Source organism: Bubalus bubalis, chromosome 19, assembly GCF_019923935.1.
Source record: "Bubalus bubalis isolate 160015118507 breed Murrah chromosome 19, NDDB_SH_1, whole genome shotgun sequence".
NCBI lineage: Eukaryota > Metazoa > Chordata > Mammalia > Artiodactyla > Bovidae > Bubalus > Bubalus bubalis.
Genome location: NC_059175.1, coordinates 69971324 through 69987154, shown reverse-complemented (window position 1 = coordinate 69987154; position 15831 = coordinate 69971324). Strand labels below are relative to the sequence as shown.

The 15831-nt window shown below is 50.8% G+C and overlaps 2 long non-coding RNA genes across 3 annotated transcripts; one reads left to right on the top strand and one right to left on the bottom strand.

The window, feature by feature from the left end:
• Window positions 1-1457: 1457 nt before the first annotated feature.
• LOC123330572 lies at window positions 1458-7989 on the bottom strand. Of its 2 annotated transcripts, XR_006546588.2 has the most exons (4): window positions 7850-7989; window positions 7342-7418; window positions 6497-7067; window positions 1458-2615 (listed from the first exon to the last, which is right to left on the bottom strand). It is a non-coding gene; the product is annotated as an uncharacterized LOC123330572 (long non-coding RNA). The 2 variants fall into 2 exon arrangements; XR_006546587.2 differs by lacking the exon at window positions 1458-2615 and having other exon boundaries at window positions 3873-7067.
• Window positions 7990-8306: 317 nt separating this feature from the next.
• On the top strand, window positions 8307-13365 carry LOC123330571. The gene is made up of 3 exons (XR_006546586.2): window positions 8307-8444; window positions 9680-9807; window positions 12911-13365. It is a non-coding gene; the product is annotated as an uncharacterized LOC123330571 (long non-coding RNA).
• Window positions 13366-15831: the final 2466 nt, after the last annotated feature.

The window sequence follows — 15831 nt, the reverse complement described above, 5'->3', positions numbered from 1 at the left end:
TGGTTGGTAGCTATTTGATGATCTGCTGGAAAGCTAGACCAGATATCAGGGTCTTACAATACAAGCTTTTATGCCTTCAGGACATTCTTAGAGCACGATCCCTGTGCTATTGTATTGGGCAGCATTCAACGACAGTGTCACTATCGGGTTCTCTTTCCTTTACTTGCAGCTTCAAAATATACTCCACATCATGTCAAACAGACACAGTTATGAATAACTTGCAAGGATATCAAACCAGTCCATCCTAAAGGATATCAACCCTGAATATTCATTGGAAGGACTGATGCTGAAGCTGAAGCTCCAATACTTTGGCCACCTGATGCAAAGAGCCGACTCACTGGAAAAGACCCTGATGCTGGGAAAGACTGAGGGCAGAAGGAGAAGAGGGTGGCAGAGGATGAGATGGTTAGATAGTGTCACTGACTCAGTGGATACGAATTTGAGCAAACTCTGGGAAATAGTGGACAGAGGAGCCTGGAGTGTTGCAATCCAGGGAGTCATAAAGAGTCAGACACAACTTAGCAACTGAAAAACGTGAACAACCAGCACTGTACTAAAAACAGATGTTTTAAGATTAAAAAGATTTTTCAGCTTTTAAGATTAAATTGTCACTGCACAGACAAGTAAAACTGCAGTTTGGAAAAACTGTTTCCAAATAATAAGAAATACCCAAGCCACATCACCGCGTTTGTTGCCTAAGCACAAAATTGGTCAGTATTTTGTTTTCTTCCCTTGCCTTACCTGTAACTTAGATCCTGTTAAATCCTTGGATTTAAACACAAGAAAAGTGAATAAATCAGCAATATATAAACAAACTAGCGAAGCAAACAGCAAAGGACCAAATACAACACTTTCTCTAAAAGTCTCTGTCACATGAAAGGGGTACTTTGTTTTCAGGCCAACGGATGACTCCAGTCGCCTCTAGTTTATCTGCTTTGAGGCTTCGTAGATGTCCTTCTGTAGTATGATTTTCTTATTCCTGATTTTATACATGACTTTTCTCTCTAACGGATGTAGAATGTGCTCAAGTCTTTGTTTTATGCGGAGTACACAGGTGGCTTGCTTTCTGAGGCTTTTCACTGAGAACATCTCCCAACCTGGAAGACGATGTCAAAGACAATGAAACTTGGGGACCCCACCAGTCTTCTGGGTCCCAAATGACCCGCTGACCACTCATCACCTACGACTGCAGAGCAGAAGTCTACAGCCAGTTGAATCTCTTACTTTTTTTTTTCCTTAAGAATGCCTGCCAGTATATATATATATATATTTTTAATTTAGGAGTTTCAAAAATTGCCACGATCTATCTAAGGGTTCTCCTTGATGTCTGGCTACTTGAGTTCAGCAGCCCCCAACCTCTTTCCTTGCATCTAACAAGAGAAAGACCTTATCAAGAAGGAATAAAAGGAACCACGTAGGTTTACTTATTCTTTCTACTGTGCTTTCCTTCCCCCACATTAAAAGCTCTCCCTCTAGAATCACTCGCCCTAACCCCTAGACCACGAGGAGTGAGTCACTGTGGGGCTCCCTTGGTGGTCTGAAAGGACACCCCACTCTCTGCCTGCATATGAACTAATGAGCAGCCTAACACGCCAGCCTGTGAGAACTCAGCATCCTCCCAGAAGCTGTGGCCGTTCCTTCCAGATGTGGACGGTAATGCGCCCTAACAAGTCAAGTCCCTGCTTCTCCCCAGGGCTGACAGGCCTCAAGAATTGGACCCAAGATTGCTGCACACCAAAGCACGTTGGTCAGGATAGATGGATGGCTTCATCACTAAATCATTGTTCAAATATCAGTTCTCTTTCGGTTCTCCTTGGTTTCGTGTCCAGCCGATCACCGGGTTTCATCTAAATGTCTAAAACCTTTCCTTTGTGGCTAACGGCTTGTCCTACGCAGCGTGCTAGTCCCCGCAGCTCCACCGAATCCCGTCCCCACTGTGTCTATACAAAACCCCGTATCTGGGTCAGACAGGTCCACACTGTGAGTGCCCACGGACCCTGAGGTCCCCTCTGAATTCCAGGTGGACATGTCCTCCTGAAAAATCATTCTTGAGAGGTCCTTCAGGACAGATGCTGAGATACGATTTTAAAGCCAACTGATGCAGCTTCTGTAGTAAAGTCTCTTGGAAATACTTTAAACAGAAACACAAAGGGGTTTTACGGCAGATGCACGCAGCTTAATGATTGAGCAACAATTCTTTTAATAATGGGTGAAACGTTCTGACAGTCAGTGAGGGGTGAGGCTGATGGCACTCTCACTGCAAAATCTCAGTGGGTTAAGTGAGCAAACTTGATTCTCATTCATTCGCCCCATGTCTGTGTGATGGTTTTCTCTTTCATCTGTCACACGCGCATGTGGATGGCTGGTGGCCTGAGGTGGGGCACACTTTCTGCCCATCCTGGACCATCAGGCTGATGGAGCCACCAGCTGCACACAAGCTGCCTTTGTGGCAGGTGAGGGGGGAATGCGGTGTCTCACACGTGGGCTCTGAGAAAGTCGGTGCAGATCGTGCAGCTCCATGTGGGTCCCTGTGGTAGAGACGCTGTCAGCTGAGCTCAGCCAGTGCACGCCCCTGACGCAGCGGGTCAGGGAGGCGATGCCCCAGGAGTGGGTCCCTAAGGAGAATGAGAATGCTTACGGACAAATGCCTCAGTGGCTACGAGAGCAACCACCTCCCAAGACCTGGTAGAATCAATCCTATGGATGGGAGAAACAAACATGGGAGGTGCAGAGATCACAAAAGGGAAAGAACAAGCCAAGAACGTTAGCACCATCAGAAAAAGGCAATAAAATCAAAGATGATTTCACAATAGGACATCTATTTTAGCCAGCTTTTTTATCAAATAGAAAAAACTGTAACTTTTTGATTCATTCTACTCGATAGACATCGGTGGTTTTAAATGCTTGTGTCTTTTTAATTCATTAAATATAAAGTGATAAACATTTTTGCGAATCAGGATTTCCCAAATGTTGCCTTTAGAAACTGAGTTCATGAACTACCTGCCCCCTAGAATGCCTTCATCTGTACCAGCTTTCCTAAATGGCACTCAAAAATGCTGTTTGCTTTGATTACAGGTTAAGTGGTATGCAATGGAAATCTGCTATCTTGCTAATTAAGTTAGGATATCAAATTAACGGGATATGAAAATTAATCTGTGTTCTGCAAAGGCCTGACTTTAAGGCGCTCCTGTGCTCATATAACATGATTAGACCCCTTTGTTGCTGTCCAGTCTCTCGGTCACGTTGGACACTGTGACCCCAGGCAGCAGCTCGCTCCTCTGTCTTCTACCATCTACCAGAGTCTGCTCAAACTCATGTCCGTTGATTCAGCGATGCCATCCAACCATCTCATCCTCTGCTTCCTCCTTTCCTTTTTGCCCTCAGTCTTTCCCAGCATCAGGGCCTTTTCCAATGAGTCAGCTCTTCACATCAGGTGACCAAAGTATTGGAGCTTTGGCATCAGTCCTTCCAATGAATATTGATTTCCTTTAGGATGAAACAGAAGTAGGTGTTTTTCTGGAACTCCCTTGCTTTCTCCATTATCCAATGGATATTGACAATTTGATCTCTGAATCCTTTGCCTTTTCTCAACCCAGCTTGTACATCTGAAAGTTCTCAGTTCATGTACTGCTGAAGCCTGGCTTGAAAGATTTTGAGCATAATCTTGCTAGCATGAGTGTAAGTGTATGGTAGTTTGAGCATTCTTTGGCATTGCCCCTCTTTGAGATTGAAATGAAAACTGTCCTTTTCCAGTCCTGTGGCCACTGCTGAGTTTTCCAAATTTGCCAACACATTGAGTGCAGCACTTTAACAGCATCATCTGTTAGGATTTGAAATAGCTCAGCTGGAATTCCATCACCTCCACTAGCTTTGCTTGTAGTAATGCTTCCTAAGGCCCACTTGACTTTGCAATCCATATGGATGATACCCACATATTACTCAAAGCTGTGCAGGAACAAACCACTACACCATGGGCAAAGACAAGCTGCACACCCTTCTCCAGCACACACACCTGAGAATGTGTGGAAAGAGTTCTGACAAGGAGCCGCCCCACATGGGGAGTGACACATGGCATCGAGAAATGGCCTTGAACTTGGTGGGAGGAGGGAAGGGTAGTTTCAGACCTGGGCAGCTGACAGGTGCTTCCGTTCAGAGGGACACGATTTCTGGCTTCAGTGGCAAGTGGCATCATTGACAACCAGGAAGCTTCGTGGAATTAATTGCTGTGTTGTTTCAGAGAGGACTGCTGATGTTGACCCAAGCCTCGGGGTCTCTACCGTCACACTAGGTAATTTTTTAAAGACTAAAACCATCTTTTATGATCATATAGGTAATTGATGGGGGCGGGGGGCTGTCTTCTTTTTTATGGCTGGGGCCACAGGGTTGCATGAGCTTCCCTCAAAGGGGACCATTCTCCCCTGAAGCAGACGCGACGCTGGAGAGGCGGCCAAACTCGGTCTTGGCCTCTGGACAGAGCAAGAAAAATGTGCCTCTGAGGAAGAGTCTAAAAGAGGAGTTAAGGGGATGATGTGTCAGAGGACACCCCGGGGATGCTGCAAGTCCCGGGAAGAAGGCGATCCATTGAATAATGCAGCTTGCAAGGAGGTGGGGGTGCGAGGACAACCTGGGGACCGGTGATGAGGCTCGGGACAGTCCCGCTGAGGCTGCGGCCTGCACACGGCCCCGCAGGCATCCTGGGGACCAGTGACGAGGCTCGGGACAGGCCCGCTGAGGCTGCAGCCTGAACACGGCCCCGCAGGCATCCCGAGCCCACTGAGAAGTCATCACGTTATGATCAGGGACACTCAGGTCAGCGGAAAGCCTCCCTTCAAGCATCCAAAGAGACAGAAGTTGCAACACTGCTTCCGAGACGTCAGAGGCAGGAGGCGTGGATCTCCGGTGGACTTGCTCCGGGATGGTCTTGTGGGGAAGCGGAGCTCGGAGGGCGTGAATCTCTGCAAACAAGCCCTTCTGGAAGGCGCTGGCAGAGCCCAGGCCCAGGGCACCCATGCTTCCCCAGCTCCTGGTCAGCCATGCCCACGCTTGGCTCCCAAGAGTGTTCCCAGCCCTGGGCCTCTGAGTCACTTCCTCCCTCAAGCTCATCTCTCTGTTCATGTCAGCGTGAGATAAACCACATTTGTTCTCACCTCGGAGTGACGTGGAGGCAAGCTCACCCGCAGGCCTCTGTTCTCTCCTCCAGCCCCCTTAAAAACTGCCTCTAACACTCACTTAGCAAACGTTTGGATGGCTTTCCCAAGAAGAAGTGACTTATTCCAACTCCTGGGGACAATCTCAAAGATACACTCTCGGCAAGTGAGACGGAGCGGCCTCCCTGGTACATGGTCACGGTCGGACCTTCCCCAGACACAGGGCTCATCACCAAGGAGGATGGGAGGATAGAGACCCACGGCTGCGGAAATGGGCATTCCAGAGGGAGGGGGCCCGATTTCCCACCAACAGGGCCACTTCAAGTTCCAAGTCGGTTCAACAGGGAGTTAAAAGTCCTGTTTGGCACCTTGAATTAATTAGCTTGGAGTTTTGCTTTTTCGTCCCGGACTCTAGATGCTCTGATATGACACCGGGAGAAGGTTTAGGAACTGATGTTGGTTCGATGTCGCTGCTGTGAATTTTATTTGCCTAAAAAGAGTGAGAAATGACCCCGAAGCCCTCACAGGGACAACCGGTGGGTCTCCCCAACTCTGAGAGCCTGCCGGGCACAGGCAGGGGAAGGGGCTTCAGGTCACAGCCACTGAACAGACCCTTCACCTGAGGGCCCCCCGGATACCACGCGTGGAGGCCCGTGGTCTCGGCTGGTGCCACCAAGGAGGTGTCCATCGAGCCAGCTCACAGATTTCATCCCAGCACCCTCAGAAGCCCCTGCTCGCCTCACCCGCCCTGGAAGGCTGGGGGATGCTCGGCAGGACTGGACTGCGGAGCAGACAGGAGCGGCGATCCGGCCGGCCATGGGCAGGGCAGACCGGGAACCAGAGACCTCCCCATCCCCCACCGCTGAGGCACCGGGAGCTGCAATCCCACAGCGCCCAGAGGCCAAAGAAGGCCCACCCGACCGGGAGGGGGCACTGGGGCCCCCCTGCACAGCTTGGAGAACCTGCCCTGGGGGGCCCAGACCCAGTCCAGGTCTCAGAGGGCCTCTCACACTCTTGAGTCAGAGCCTGAATCACTGCACCGTCTGCCCTTCAGCAGGACAGGCCCCTGAGGAGGTTGAGATGGTGGGGGTGCACTCAGGTACTGCCTGCAGACCCCAGCCCAGGCGGGCCTCCATTCCAGATGAGCCTCCATCCTAAATGGGCCTCCACCCTAGACCGGCCTCTGCTCTAGGTGGGGCTCCGTCCCAGATGTGCCTCCGCCACGTGAGACAGGAGGGAGAAAGACCCTGTGACATTTCCCTGGAATCCAGCCAATCCAATCCATTATGCAAGGCCTTCTTCCTGAAAGCCTGGCAGGAAAGAGGGACACGGGGGAGGGGCTTTCTCACCCTCAGTGGGCGTGACGGTCAATGAAACCCGGCGGTTTGACGCTGATCCTGCTGCGCAAGCACGGTTATCTAGTTGCTGTCTTCCGCGTTTCACCCAAGACGGTGACAAGTGTCTGGGATGTCCCTCTGCCTGCCACTCAGCTCTGTAAATAGAGGTGGAATCTAAACTTGCTTTGTTTACCTTGTTAATGCAGAGCCTTTGGGGATGTTCATAAAATTTTCAGCGGAAAGGGGAGACCACCACTTTGGAGAATTTGGTGGCCCTGACCCACTGTTCTTGATGCTTCTGTACAAAAGTTCTCACATAACTTCTCACAGCCCTGGAGGGGGCACGGGTCTCTACTTGGAGGGGGCGGGCAATAAAGCTGAAAGGCCACGACCAAGTTTCCTGCAGGGCCGCCCGAGGTCTCCCTGTCCACGAGGTCCTGGGCGCAGTTATCTCTTGGCTCCCATAAAACTAGCTGAGCTCCCGAAGTTCCGAGTGGCCTCCATCCGGGGCTGTCACAAAGAAGGCACTCCTCAGGCTCAGCGAGCAGGACTCTTCCCGCAGGATAACGCACGTGGAGGACCGCTGGAAGGAAACCAAACCAACTGATCGGCGGGGCTACGGTTCCACCTCCCTCTGCTTTGCTGATTTTGTACTTGTGAGAGTTACTGTAAATTCTTCTAAATGCTTTAAAAAGATACTGTTTCTTCGGGAGTGGGGCGAGGGCGCGGCTTGCGGACCTGTTTGCCCGACGGCCCCGCCCCGCCTCAGGTGGGGAGGGCACATCCGAGGGCCCCTCGCCCCCCACCCCCGCACCTGGCTCATGCTCACTCCCCGCCTACTGCGTTCATTGCGTTACCTCTGCTGGATCCGCTCCAGACTTCCAAATTTAGCAATCCTCTGCTTAGGCACGGCTTCTTGGAGTCCTAGCCATATCTTAATGATGCAAAAAAAAAAAAAAAAAAAAAAAAGTGCGCAGCCCATTAAACACGATCTGATGGCTATCTGCAGCTTGAGCGATGTAGCTGACAGCTCAGAATGAAAGAAGATACAGGAGGCCCCACAACTGTGCACGCAGAGCACACTCAGTACAAACAAGGACAGTAGATTACATCTTTCCAATAAACCGGAGGCTCATCCCTCGAACCGCCCGCCGCGAACTGCCGGGGCCTCCTTAACAACCCGGCTAAGGATGGGGCGCTGGGGGCGGGGGGGAGGCAGGGACCCCATGTGAGAAACCGCGGGTCAGGTGCAGGCTGCCTGCCCAGCTGAGACGGCCGTTTAATCTGTTATCCCAATGTGGTTTGTAGGACCAGTAAATTGCACCCAGATTTTAAAGGATGAAAAAGGCCTCCGCCGTTTCAGACCTCCACATCCACCGGGTGATGTGAGGGGGCGCCCTGAGTGGCCCCTGGTCTTCTCTCTGGAACAGGGGAATGAAGCTCTGGTCTTCAGGGGTCAGGAGCAGGGAAGGTGGGCTTGCAGCCTGCCACCTAAGTGCCCAAGACTGCCCGGGCAGAATTCAGCTCTTCTCCAGACAGCTACTGGTCGTGGGCAGGCTGGATTTGCTCTTGGGGTAAAGTTCCTTCTTAATGAGGTGCAATTCTTGCTCAACAGCCAGCCCCGACCCCAGGCACTTCTCATCAAGATGATAACATCAACCCAGGTGCCGGGCAGTCTTTAAAAGTCGTAAATCTTCGCAGTCACCTAAGGGAACCGGAGGAAAAAAGGTGAAACAAGTTTGCAAGAACCTTTCCCAGGTGTTATTTTGCAAGTCCAGAGCTAATTGATGGTTCTGCCACAATAGCTACAAGAGATAAAGATCGTGTAAATACTCCACACAGGAGGCAAGTCGGGGAGTCCCCAGGGGTGTGCAGCCGCCAGATGGAGCCGCTGCCTCCCGCAGGCCAGCACCCTTGCGTGGCCTGGTGGCTCGGAAGGCTGGGTACCACCGGAGTCAAGGTGAGGAAGGTCCCTGCGAGGGACAGAAGTCTAGGCAAAAGGATGGTTGGGGGGAGTGGGCAGGTGCCTCCCACCGAAGTCAAAGGCAAGGCTCTCCAAGACGACCAGGTTGCTAAGAAACAGCGGTGGAGGAGCTTGAATTTGCTCTTAGGATCCCATCTTTGCCTCCACACCCCACTCCCCATCACACACACACTAGCTTCTAAAGGGGATAAGATCCATTTTAAAGCTAGCAACTCTCTTTGCAAGATGAGGAAGGGGAGGAAAGCTACCCCATGGTCCCCTCTTCCCCTGCAGCCCTGGGCATGCACGGGGCCTCAGGACGTAATGGGATTCTGGGGGCGAGGGTGGGAGAGGGGTGATAAAGCCTGGTGAGAATTGCCACACAGAGGCACAAAGCCCATTTACATTTCCATTGGCTTCACAAGAAGAAAATGTGGAGTTTTCCTCATTTTTGCCATTGCTGAAAAATTAGCCTTTGCCTGAGCAAAGAGAGTCATGTTTACGTCCATGGTATCACCCCCAACTCAGAGGGAGTCCGGAGCATCAGAAAAACTTTTTTTTAAAAGAAATTACAGATGATAACATTTTCATTTGCTTCTTTATATTCCGTAGCCTGGTTTTCAACTGCATTTGCTTGGGGATTTTTTTCTTATGATAATAGTATTATGTGTGACGTTCAGGCTCCCATAAAAATGATGAGAGCCACAGTGTCTTTGATGATATGTATTCGGAACCTATAAATAACACCAATATAAATAAGTCTTGAAGCAACAATGGCAAAAGAAAGTCATGTCAGATTCCATGCCGGGCTCTCCCTGGTTGCCTTTCCGTCTCACCACCTGAAAGTTCAGGAGCACACAGCTGCCTCCTCCAGGAGGATGGGGTAGGGGTGGGGGGCACGCCTAGGCCCACCCCGGGGGGGAGCCTGCCTCTAAGACAGACCCTCTTCCACCCGAGAGGGCCAGGGACCCCCAGGGACCACACCAGCTCTCAGCACAGCCGGTGACTCGAACTCAACGAGGGAGTGAGAGAAAAAGCAAGCTGCTGAAGGGAATGCCTCTGGCTCCCACCCCCTCTTTATCTTGCCTCTGGAATTCGGCGTCAATGAATCTCTCCCTGTCAGCTCTTGCTTCGCAGAGTGTGAGCTCCTGAAAACAGGGCTTAAAAGTTCTGATTATTTTTAAAGGATTAAATTGTGTCTTGTTTGTGTATTCTCCTTCTCTGAATGGCAGAGCTCGGGATCCACGCGCTGGCCATTTTCACAGCATCAGCCTGGGTTTGGAATGACTCACTCCCGGAGAGCTGGTGCTCGGTGGGAGCAGAAAGCCGGCGTCGGGGGCCCGGCTCATGAAACCTTCAGGTCAATTCTAGGCGATGCCTTCCCTAGTGGCCGCCAGCTCCCTAGTGGCTCAGATGGTAAAGAATCTGCCTGCAATGCAGGAGACCCAGGTTTGATCCCTGGATTGAGAAGATCCCCTGGAGAAGGGTATGGCAACCCACTCCAGTATTCTTGCCTGGAGAATTCCATGGACAGAGGGGCCTGTTGGGTACTGTCCATGGAGTCGCAAACAGTCAGAGACGACTGAGCGGCTAGCACACTGGAAAAGCCAAGGCCAGGCCATCCCAGCCACTGGCAGATGACAATCTGAAATAAAACTTACATAGTCCTTCAAATTCTCTCCTTAAAAAGGCAAAAAAAAGTCCCCCAGCCCCACCCTGAGGCAAATGGATCTGGCAAAATACAGGCCTCCTGTAGTAAAGGCATCCCTGGGATAAAGTGAATTAACTTAGGAGAGACCACTTCTGGGCAGGGCTGGGGGACACATCCAGACATGTTCAGTTCAGTTGCTCAGCCATGTCTGACTCTTTGTGAACCCATGGACTGCAGCACACCAGACCTCCCTGTCCATCACCAACTCCCAGAGCTTACTCAAACTCATGTCCGTTGAGTCAGTGATGCCATCCAACCATCTCATCCTCGGTCATCCCTTCTCCTCCTGCCCTCAATCTCTCCCAGCATCGGGGTCTTTTCAAATGAGTCAGCTCTTCGCATCTTGTTGCCAAAGTATTGGGGTTTCAGCTTCAGCATCAGTCCTTCCAATGAATATTCAGCACTGATTTCCTTTAGGATGCACTGGTTGGATCTCCTTGCAGTCCAAGGGACTCTCAAGAATCTTCTCTAACACCACAGCTCAAAAGCATCAATTCTTCGGCTCTCAGCTTTCTTTATAGTGCAACTCTCACATCCATACATGACCACTGGAAAATCCCTAGCTTTGACTGGATGGACGGTTTTCACGTAAATGAATGGTTTGCAAGCAGACTTTGCCGGTGAATCAGGCACAGTGTGGCCTGAGGCTTCTGAGCTGTGGGACCTGGGCCACGCCAGCTGTGGAGGCTCAGACTCCAGCCCTGTGAGTCTGTGGGCACCTCCCCATCACTCAGCAGCACCGAGACTAGGAGATGCCCCGGACCTGGACTCCTGGCCGACCCCCATCAGGAGGGGAAGCTCAGTTCCAGGGCGGGACCCTGCAGCAGCTGCCCCAGGACGTGGGCTGGCGCCGAAGGCCCCTCCAGGGCCGGTCACCGTGTGCCTGCTTTGCTATGTGCATTAGCTAGACCTGCCGTTTGTTTTTAACTTAATAGAGTTAATTTAAAACAACTTTGTCACTGCTGGAATCTGAATCATTTGCTGTTTCCAAATACAGGCCTATTTAAAACAAACAACCCCTTAAATTCTAAAATGAATTTTCTAAAACTTTAGCATAATTTACAAGGATTAGTAAATCTGAACCATTTCTTAGACATGACTTCTGGAGGCACTTGGGCTTCCGTCGGGGAGGATTGTAACTGTTTATGAGCAGTTCTGATGCAGGCGGGGCCTGAAGTCCAGGTCACGTAGGAGCTGTCCTATGCCAAAGAAGCAGCCCCAGGAGTCCTTGTTAGGGGTGTTTCTCCTGCCCTGCTCGTGGTGGAGAATCGGGGAATAGTGGGTTTTCTGCAGAAGCACCCTGGCCCCTCACGGGGACAGGCTTGGCCGCAGATCCTCACTCTTCCCTGGAAGAAGGTGTTCTCAGGGGCTCTGCGGAGCCTCCTGACCGCCCTCAACATCAATACTGACCCCAACCCTGAATCTGGGTGTGGTTTGCACGCTTGCAAGAATTCACAGCCACCTCCTCCAACACTCCACGCAATCCCCAAACAGGGGAAACTGAGAAGCGCAAATATTTTTTCTAAACAGTAAATAAAGAGATGTATTCCTCTTACCCTTCCCTTAACCCCTCCCCCTCCTCCCCTCCCCTCTCTTCCTCTCCTGCTCCCCCCTCCCCCACAAACGCTGCCTCTCCCCATGAGTCTCACAAGTGACCACCTCGTCCTGCAGGGAGGGGACTCATCCCGCGAGGGAGGCTGCTGACCCCTCCCGCGACCCTCTCCCGGGCTGGCCACCTGGGCCAGACCTGTGGACACTGCAGCCCAAACCAAGCCAACCCCAAAAGGGGGCCTCTCCTCAGAACGCTTGGCAGAGCTTGTCAGGCCAGCATGCTTCGAAGGATCATCCAAACGCATTTAAAATGTAGGAACAGCAGAACCTCAGAGTTTGATAACTGTTATTGGAGCCAAAAGAGTTACATTAAAAATAGATCATTTGGCCACACTCAACAAAGTCAGAGCCTGCAAATGGTTCTGAATCGTCTGGGCATGCAAGGACCTCCTCTAACTGGCTGGTGACCTGAGACTGTTGGTGAGTGTGGCCAACCGCACCCCTGTGTTAGGAAAGCCCTGCATTCCAGGGCTGGGCCCTCAAAGGGCAGGCGGGTAGGCCCCAGCCCAGGCTCTGCCGCACGGGTGGGCAGCTTCCTTGAGTCTGCGCTCCTCACTCGCATCCTGGTATTCACACCCATGGACAAGTGGGCATATTTTGCTGCCTCCTTTTGAGTCATGAGCTCAAGCAAAATACAGCTCTGCAGACGGTTATTCTTCCTCTTCTGTCACTCACCTCCACCAAAAGCACCTGTGAAAATAGGAAATATTTGACTGTGTTTGTGAGTTAGGAAGTTTTAACTCACTACCATTACCAAACGTGTGTGCTGCACGCTAAGTCACTACGTTGGGTGCAACTCTTTGTGACCCCCCCATGGACTGTAGCTCACCGGGCTCCTCTGCCCATTGGCTTCTCCAGGGAGGAATACTGGAGTGGGTTTCCATGCCCTCTTCCACGAGGTCTTCCCAACACAGGGATTGAACCCGAGTCTCCTTTGGCTCCTGCATTGCAAGCAGACTCTACCGCTGAGCCACCGGGGAAGACCATGCCGTTACTAATATCCCCCTTTTCAATTTGATCGTCACATATTCAGGCTCGTCCTTCGTATTTGGTGGCCTTGCCCCCTTGTGCGGAGGAAGCACCTTTCAGACGATGCAAACGGCATGTTGTTTCACTCACTGAACTCCCTTTGTTTCCCAAGATTCAGGAAACAGAACTACCAGCCGCTCCACCTGCATTGTGTCTACTCTGATTAAAGAGAGACCAGTAAAGGAGGGGAAACCCCTTCTGTTTCAGGAACTTTGCTGCGCTCCACAGTGGACATCCTCTGCCTCGTGCTAAATGGAGCTTAACCCGGAGAAAGGAACACATCTGGAAAAGATGCCGAGGTGGCCGCAAGGGAGGCGAGGAGGAGAAGTGCACTCGGGACGAGGGTGAGGGGCAGCTGCTCGGGGCCGGCGGGGACGTCTCTGGACAGCAGCGCAAGCTTGCATTGATCATTTTTACGTTATCAACATAATAAAGTTTTTAAAAAACCTCTCTACTCGAGAAAGAAGAAGAAAGCACAGCTACTATCCTTTCGCGTGTATAGGGTCTTCACTGGCACCAATTCTTAAACATTCTCTTGTAAATTATTAAATCACATTTCCTTTCGAAGTTGGCTTGGTCATTTTTCCTCCCACACATTGTGATCAGGAAATTCCAAATAGAGGGAGATTTTAGGATGGAGGAAAAGATAGAGACCCAAAACACACCCTCGTATTTTAGAAATGTTTGCTTTCATAAGGGAAGAGAAACTCATCGGGGTAGAAAAATCGTCCTTTCAGTTTGATTTCTGGGGGAGGGGGGTTCAATTTCCATAAAGATGTGGTTTTAAATATATATATTTTTAATGAGATTGACTTGTTTCAAGCCATGTGGCGGCATGGTTAAGTTCTTCACGGACGAGAGAGAGCGAGATTTATTTCCCAGAAACCACAGAATGCCAAAATCTCCCTGCAAGGGATAGCCCCCACCCCCGTCTCTCCCCTCCCTGGAGGCGGCCCCCCTCACTGAGAACAGATAAAGCCTGTGATTTATTCGGGGAGTGCCCGCTTTGCTGGGGGGGCGGATAAACACTGCACTCCTCCCACGAGGCTGTAGCTGGAGCTAGCCGGTGGCTCAGCTGCGCTGGGAACGCGACCCTCCCCAGCTTCCTATCGGGTCTGCAGAGTGGAAGCATCTCATTTAATTAACAGAAGAAGATAAATGATCGTCTGTGAGTTCTACTCACAGTCATATTTCAACAGCTGTACCTTTCTAATACATATTCTTTGTTTTTCCAACTGTCCTTTAATCTGAAAGAGTTTGCAGTGTCAGCCATAAGTGAGAGTTAATAGGATTTGCCTTTTATGAGGAGGAAAATATACATAGAACTCAGTCATGAGAAGAAAATGAAAAACCTGCTTAATCCGCAAGAGTAGAACATTTTGAAACATTGGATGAGCTAATATACACCCACTAATGCGTCTACCCCAGAGTCTAACACAGCCCATAGGAAGAGCTACATGATTTCAGGACTTCCTCCCCCAACGTTAACCAAAGGACCCCAGTGATTCTGACAACTCTTTAATTTACTAGTGATTACTAAAGCTAAAAATCCTCGACTTTATAAATCATTAAACCCTGGCAGAGCCTGGAGATATTGTGGGTTTGGTTCCAGACCACTGGAATAAAGCAAATATCACAACAAAATGAATTGCACAGGAGTTTTAGTTTCCCAAAAGATAGGTTTGCACTGTAGAGTAGTCCATGCTGCTGCTGCTAAGTCGCGTCGGTCGTGTCCGACTCTGTGCGACCCCGTAGACGGCAGCCCACCAGGCTCCCCCGTCCCTGGGATTCTCCAGGCAAGAACACTGGAGTGGGTTGCCCTTTCCTTCTCCAATGCATGAAAGTGAAAGTGAAGTCATGTCCGACTCCTAGCGACCCCATGGACTGCGGCCACCAGGCTCCTCCGTCCATGGGATTCTCCAGGCAAGAGTGCTGGAGTGGGGTGCGATCGCCCTCTCCGAGTGTAGTCCGTAAGTGCACCATAATGCTGTGCCTTAAGAAAAAACAATGCATGTACCTTAATTAAAAATACTTTGTTGCTGAAAATTGCGACCCATCATCTGAGCCTCCAGTGAGCCATGGAAGCAGAACGAGAGACTGCAGGTCACAGTTCACCAGGAGGCATCGGTGATGGTGAAAAGTTTGAAGTGTTTTGAGAATCACCAACACAAGACTCGGAGACACAAAGCGAGCAAAAGCTGTTGGGGAAACGGTGCCAATAGGCACGTCTGATGCAGAGTTACCAGTAAGGAGACACACCGTGCCTGCCAAGCACCATAAAGAGAAGCACAGTAAGATGAGACGGACCTCAACTGTCCACACACAGTCCTCCGGGGAGAGGAGCCAGAGGGGCCGTTAGCGTCGCTGCACCTCATGGCGTTGGAGCCTGCTGTGTAGATTCTGATTTCATCAAATCGGAACAGAAAGTCCAGGAACTAAATAGAGCACAGACGAAAATGTAAACACCGGTAAGATGACCTCTCCAATCACTGCCTTGGAGAAGGAATTTTTTCATAAATGGTGTGGGGTTCAGCACTTGTGCAAAGACGCAGTTTGATCCATACCTCACACCATACCCCCCCCCCCAGAGAACTGCCTTCTGAGATTCTAAAGGAGAGAAATAGAATTCCTTCTCTTGTCATTGTTAGCCATTCTTTATAAATATTTTATTTAATAGACCTGTCGTGCTTCCCTGGTAGCTCGGCTGGTAAAGAATCCGCCTGCAGTGCAGGAGTCCCCAGTTTGAGTCCTAGTTCGGGAAGATCCACTAGAGAAGGGATAGGATACCCACTCCAGTATTCTTGGGCTTCCCTCGTGGCTCACAGTTTCAGAGACTAAGAGGTAGACCTCTGCCAGTGCCAGCCTGAGCCAGAAAGGCAGAAAGTGGGTTCTCCAGGGGCTCAGCCTCACCTGCAGAGCCTTCTGGTCTCCAAGGTGCAGGACCCTGGGGGCGGGACCCAAGGGGGCGGGGGCGGGGGGGCGGGCACCATTCACTCAACTCACATGAAGCGGTTATGCATTAACAATGAACTG